We start from the raw sequence: 6,899 nt of genomic DNA on the forward strand, positions 1-6,899 counted from the left end.
TATGTTCATTCCTGCAAGTGAGATTCCTGTCTGCTCTGGGCCTGCTGCTCCCAGATAGCACCCTTTCCCCAGAGCAGTGCGCTTTCCCATAAGAACGTTATCTGTAGCTGAGGCACTGCCAGCTTTCACCTTGGAATTGTTTCTGTACAGATTTTATCTTCCTTTCTGGAATATAAGCTCCATAAGAGCAAAGCTCCTTTATTTTTTTGTCTTTGAAACCTCCCAGTGGGAATGCCAGGAATAGGTGTACTATTAATTGTGAATTTTACGCATTCAGTGTTACCTTTTTTTGTTTGAGGAAGATTAGCCCTTAGCTAACATCTGTTGCCAATCCTCCTCTTTTTGCTGAGGAAGACTGGCCCTGAGGTAACATCCTTGCCCATCTTCTGCTTTATATGTGGGATGCCTGCCACAGCATGGCTTGACAAGCAGTGCATAGGTCCGCACCCAGGATCCGAACCAGTGAACTCTGGGCCACTAAAGTGGAACGTGCAAACTTAACCACTGCAACACCAGGCCAGCCCCAGCATTATCCTTTTTTTGTGTGGTAAACATAATTTTTAAAATTTTAATTTTTGTTGAATTTGGTACTTCGCAGTTTCCCATCATTGAATAATATAAAAAATAAGATCTTTGACTGAAACAGAGCTTTATAGCTAGCTGTAAAGTGGCAGAGACCTAATGACTGAAGTTAAGCCCTGGGTTAAAGGTTGAATTGTGTGCTCCAGAAAGGTATGTCGACGTCCTAACCCTCAAGACTTGTAAATGTGACCTTATTTGGAAAAGAGTCTTTACAGGTGTAATCAAATTAAGATGAGGTCATTAGGGTGGGCCCTAATCCACTGTGACTAGTGTCCTTATAAGAAGAGGAAAATGCCCTGGGAGACATTTCACAGAGAGAAAACACGTACCAGCTGAGGCGGAGCCTGAAGTTCCGCAGCTGCAGTCCCAGGAACACCGGGGATTGCTGGCGACGCAAGACCTGAGAGCAAGAAGCACAGAGTAGACTGTTCGAGAGAGGTTTTGAGATTATGCCTGCCTGCACAGCCTCCAGAACTGTGAGACAGTAAATTTCTGTTGTTTAGAGCCACACAGCTTGTGGTGCCTTGTTATGGCAGCCCTAGGACACTAACACCATTCTTGATTCACTAGTTCAACACTTGTTATGGAATGTCTGCCAGATGCTAATTTATGTGCTTGAGATATATTAGTGAGCAAAGTCAAACATCCTGCCTTTACCCCTGTGTTCACTGCAGCACTGTTCACAATAGCCAAGACCTGGAAACAATCCAAGTGCCCATTGACCGATAATAGGGTAAAAAAGATGTGGTGTATATATACAATGGAATACTACTCAGCCATAAAAAAAAAATTTATCCCATTTGTGATAACTTGAAAGGACCTGGAGGGAATTATGCTAAGTGAAATAAGCCAGACTGAGAAAGACAAACACCAGCTGATTTCACTCATATGTGGAATATAAACAAACACGAACAAAGAAAACAGTTCAGTGGTTACCAGGGGAAGGGGGGTGGGGGTGGGCACAGGGGGTGAATCGGAGCACTTATGTGGTGACAGACAAGAAATAATGTACAACTGAAATCTCACATCGATGCAAACTGTTATCAACTCAATAAGAACAAAAAAAAGTCCTGCCTTTGTGGATGTGCATTCCACGGGGTTGGGAGAAAGTGAAGCGAAAGATACTAACGTGGTAAGTTAGACGATGATACCTTCTATGGGAAAAATAGTGCAGGGTAAAGTGGATGGTGGGGTAGTCGCCAATTAGTATAGGGTGATTGGAGTTGGGCTCATTTCTCAGTGACTTGAACAAAGACAAATTAGGGAAGTGTGACATAATACGAAATATGTATTTGGGCTCTGCCCCTGGTTCCTGACATAGAGCTGCTAAAACCCTTGTAGTTTCCTGTGTGATGGGGGTGTTAGGAACATCTTAACACAGAGTTCCTAAATCCCTTTTAATTTCCTGAGTAATAGGGGAGTGTCTCTCATTCTAATGAGGTGACTCTTTAGTGGGCTCTTGCATAGCTTCAGGATGAAGGCTGGTCACCAGAAAGATCAAACCAAGATTTAGAATGTTGAAAGTTTCAGGTTCCGACCCCCCTCTCCCCCATACTCCAGGGAGAGAGGAGGGGCTGGAAACTGAGTTAGAAGCCTCCATAAAAATTCCCGAACTACAGGGTTCAGAGAGCTGCCAGGATGGTGAACAAATCCAGGTGTGGGGAGGGTAGCACGCCAGGAGAGGGCATGGAAGACCCATGCTCCTCCACAGCTTGCCTCATGTATCTCTTTCATTTGGCTGTTCCTGAGTTGTATCCTTTATAATAAACCAGGAGTAAGTAAACTGTTTTCCTGACTTCTGTGAGCCATTCTAGGAAATTATCAAACCTGAGGAGAAGGTTGTGGGAACCCCAATTTATAGTCCATTGGTTAGAAGTCCAGAAAGCCTAGACTTAGAATTGGCATCTGAGAGAACATCTTCTTTAGACAAGTTGATCGCTGTCCAACTCAAAACACCACAGATCCTCCTCCCTGGCTAAATGAGAGACTATCACTTTACCCATTTCAGCTTTATCCCTCCTTTAGTCAGCTCTCCGTATAGATAAGAAATCATAGAATTGCCCTTGCTTTCGCAGAACACCCAATCCAGAAGGAGCTCTCATTTCCTTTAGACTCTCCCCCAAATTACCCAGCTAAAACTCAACTCTTATGATACGTTCTTTCTAACACTCTCTCACTGAGACATCCCACAGTTCTGCCTAGCTGCAGTGAGAAATAAACCAAACTCGTTCAACTACACGTGGTGGGTTTTTTCTTTTTTCTTTTGGTCTTTGGGTGAAGGACATTGTCAGAATTAGGAGAGGAATGAGCAGCGAAGGCAACGGGGGTGGAGCGGGAGTTGCGGGCGTGTGACTTTCTCCAAAGGGGAACAAAGAAATAGAAGGGTAGCCTGCAAGGAGACTAGGTCAAAGTTTTTATTTTGTTTTAAGATAGAGCAATAACCAACCGCATGTTTGTATGTTGAAGGAAACCAGTAAGAAGAGAGGCCAATTGGTCGTTGACTGCAGGAGAGCGGGCGGTGACTCGCGGAGGTGGAGGAACGCGCAGCGCTGTGACTGGCTGGCTCCCGGAGGAGCAGAGCAGGATCGCTCACCTGCGTGGCCGCGTGGTGAGGTCCTGGAACGCGCCTGGACGTGGCGGGCCGGTGTGTGGACGTGCTCCGCCTGATTGCTTCAAAGTTCTCAATGAAGAAGGAAAATGGTGGAAGTCCTGCCTCCCGCCATTACCTGACTGCTCCTCCGAATTGTCACATCTCAGTTCTTTTGCTCTGTTTCAAACGGCCTCGCCTTTTCCAGAACATCAACTTCCTAATATCCACCGACTTTGGATGGAAAGATCCCAAATATAGTCCCAAGAACAATGAAAGAAAACCTGAGGTCTGCGCCGGTTGTATAGGTCCGACCACAGAAAGAATCGCTTTTCACTTTACACTTCTCCAGGGGACATTCTATCCCTCCCCCACCGCAGGACAGGCCCTACACTGACAGGAAGAAAAAGTAAAATAAACAAGAAAGGAAGACACATTTTCTTGAAGTCCTCCAGCCTCCCCAACTGCTTTTACATAGGATCTCTTTCAGTTTTAGAAAAGCTGCCAAAATTGGGGCTCATAATTTTGTTGGGATAAAAGCAAAAATTGCCCTCTACCAGCAACTACGCAAGTGTGCGCAGTAGCAGAGAAAACCAGTCTCAACTTTATACAGTGGCCTCTGCGTTTCCTCCGTGCTTTAAGCAGGCGGCTGGGGAGGGAACCCAGAAGGGAAGAGGAACGGCTGCTTTCAAGTGCGCAAGCGCCGTTTGAGACCCGTTCCGGTTGCAAAATATCTTTTTTCCAGAGATCTGGTTAATGTTGAAAGTATTTAAACTAATTTGATTTAGAGAGCCCTTCTTAGTTATAACGCGTTGGAGACACCTTAAAAGGTTTAGGGAAAATGAAACTCCGGAGCGAAAACCAAAGCTCTGCGCCCAACGTGGGGCTCGAACCCACGACCCTGGGATTAAGAGTCCCATGCTCTACCGACTGAGCTAGCCGGGCACTTGTGACACAGGGCTCACTTTTGTATCTTTTGATGAGTATACAAGCTCATTTGGTTTTATTTCCCCGTTAGTAATTCTTACTTACAAAAAAAAACTTCAATATCTACTTTTGAATTATTTATAAGAACTCTTTAAAATATTTCTTTAATAGAACTTAGATGTAATAATTTTTATTGCGTGTGTATCCCCAGATCACGGAAAACTTATGCAAGTCTTTATTATTACTGAGGCATTGAATCTTTTTTCTGAAGTGTTTTAAAATATTTAATGCCCAATAGGTTATCTTCTTTACATAAACACATATCAAGGCTATCCACCTTCTGGCAAATGACATACTGGATTCCCACAATTTTGGGCGCAGCACTAAACAACAAAGTCCAACCCCTAAGAGGTTAGTAATAGTGAAGAACAGTGGAGCTTAGCTATTTTCCTTTAATATGATCTAGTCAAGGAAAAGTTAAATTGAGGAAGGGAATTCTGTTTCAATTAAAATAAGGCTTCTTTTGAGATAAATGCCTGACAATCGAGAGAGAGGATTCTCGGAAGTCGTTATTAGCATCCAGCTCAAATGAGAGAAGCTGGGAGGAAAGGATTATAGAGTCACTGAATCTTATGGTAAAGAATGTTAATTCTCAAAGGAAAGCAGAATTGATTTTGATCAAATCATGACCAGCTGAGACAGTGGAATAATCTCCTATGAAAATATATATATTCTGAGATACTAGTCAACTTCTCTAGACAAGGAACTCTGCTAATTTCCGTGATTGAGGTGGTGTCTTTCCTACTGCTCAGAATGGCGGTGAGTTACAGCCTAATTGTTAATCTGGAAATAACAGAATTCTTAGGATACTATCCCTAAAATACAGTATTTAGAAGTTAAACACATTGGGCATCACATTTCCTGAACTAATTAATTAAAAAGTAATAATAGGGTATGGCATAAAATACTGTATGTTTAGATTCCTTAAAGTACACCTAGGATTTAAGTAGAATATGTAAAATTTTCAAGCTTAAAACATTAATACAGTCATTCAGTAGGACTTTTTCTTGCAATTGCAAACTCCAGTTTATTTCTGATTATTTTATAACTTGGTAGAATGTAACTGGGAAGTGAATTTATATTTATTTGCATTTTCGACACACGTATTAAGTACCTACCATGTGTTACGTATTCTGATAGAAGTATAAAACAGACTCTGATGACCTCAAAAACTTAGCACCTGTAAGAAAGATATGTGTAAATTACATCCCGACTTTATATGCACTACTTCCAAAAGTAATTTGGACTAATTTAATTAAAACAAACAAATCCATACCCACACCTTTTAAGTTTTGTAATGATCAGACAAATAATCAAGAACCTGAGACCACAGTTCAATGCATTCTTCCAAGATACAAGGAACAGACACAGTCCAGCCCACAAATAGGCCGTTCATCTGACAATGAGTTCAGAAAGAGCTCCAAATTCTTTATTATTAATGAATATATGGTAGGCACTAGGCATTCAAATAGTGTTTATCGCACACAAGTAGTGAAGTTAATCAAGTTTAACTGGCCCCCTAAACAAGTTTTGAGTACGTAGAGTTTACCTTCAAGGTGAACCCTCCTATAACATACTCTCTAGCACTTTCTTGGCCTACCCTGGTCTACATCAGGATCCCTCATGAAAAAGTTGCAAGTAGACTATTTCAATGAGAGTTAGGCAAATTAAATGGCTAGTCTTCCAAGTAAATTCAAATTCTTTATTTATCCATTTGTTCAAGAATAAAAACTAATGCTAATTATAATGCTTCATTAGCAGTAGGAAGCAATCGAAATTCCTCTTTTCCCCTTACTTCCTACATCCAATTTTTCAGCAAGCCCTACATATCTAAAATCCATCCATACATTTCCGCTTCCACTGCCACTGCTCTAGTCCAAATCACTCTCCTTCACTGCTTGCCCACAGGAGTCTAACAGCTTTCCAACTAGTCTCTGTGTTGTGTTCTTCCCCTTATCTATCATTCTTCACACAGAAGCAATGGAGATCATGTAATACATTAGATCATATAATTCTCTTGCTTAAAAAACTGCTGATGACCTCACAGTAGAAAGCCAATAATAAATGTGGAAGGAATGATGGAATTAGAAAATCACCATTTGGCAACCATAATAATAATAATAATTGATTCTAATAAGAATCATAGGATACTATAATTAGTGGGCGAAAGCTTCAGAAGTACCAGGATTATTTACATAGTCTCAAAACATTTCTTCATGAGATACTTATTAATTACAAAGGGCAAAAAAGAAACTTTATAGAAGAGAAATATTAAGCAAGTGATCAAAGTTACTATCATCAGTAATGGAAGAAACTGACATCATGTGCCTCCCAGTCCAATGCTCTAATATGAATACAAGGTTACTTTGGTGGCACCACTAGAATCTAATCATGAAAAGACATCACTCAAACCTAAACTGAAGAATATCCTACAAATAAATGATTTGTATTCTTCAAAAACGTAAATGCCATGAAACCTAAAGAAATATTAAGCAACTATTTTCCAGATTAAAGGAGACTAGAGATACGTCAACTGAATACAATGTGCGATCTTGGACTTTCTTTTGCTGTGACAGGTATTATTGAGAGAATTGCCAAAATCTAAACAAAGTCTGTAAATTAGAAAATAGTATTGTTAATTTTCAGATTTCCATAATTGTACTGTGGATATGTAAAATAACATTCTTGTTTTTGGGGAAATACATCCTGAAGTATTGGGCAGTAAAATTCCGACCTGAGCGCA

At 40.9% G+C, this 6,899-nt stretch overlaps 1 non-coding gene across 1 annotated transcript; it reads right to left on the reverse strand.

Annotated features, from left to right (window-relative positions):
• Positions 1-4,041: 4,041 nt before the first annotated feature.
• On the reverse strand, positions 4,042-4,114 carry TRNAK-CUU (transfer RNA lysine (anticodon CUU)). Its single transcript has one exon. It is a non-coding gene; the product is annotated as a tRNA-Lys (tRNA).
• Between the last annotated feature and the right edge of the window lie 2,785 nt (positions 4,115-6,899).

This window comes from Equus przewalskii, chromosome 25, assembly GCF_037783145.1.
Source record: "Equus przewalskii isolate Varuska chromosome 25, EquPr2, whole genome shotgun sequence".
NCBI classification, from domain to species: Eukaryota; Metazoa; Chordata; class Mammalia; order Perissodactyla; family Equidae; genus Equus; species Equus przewalskii.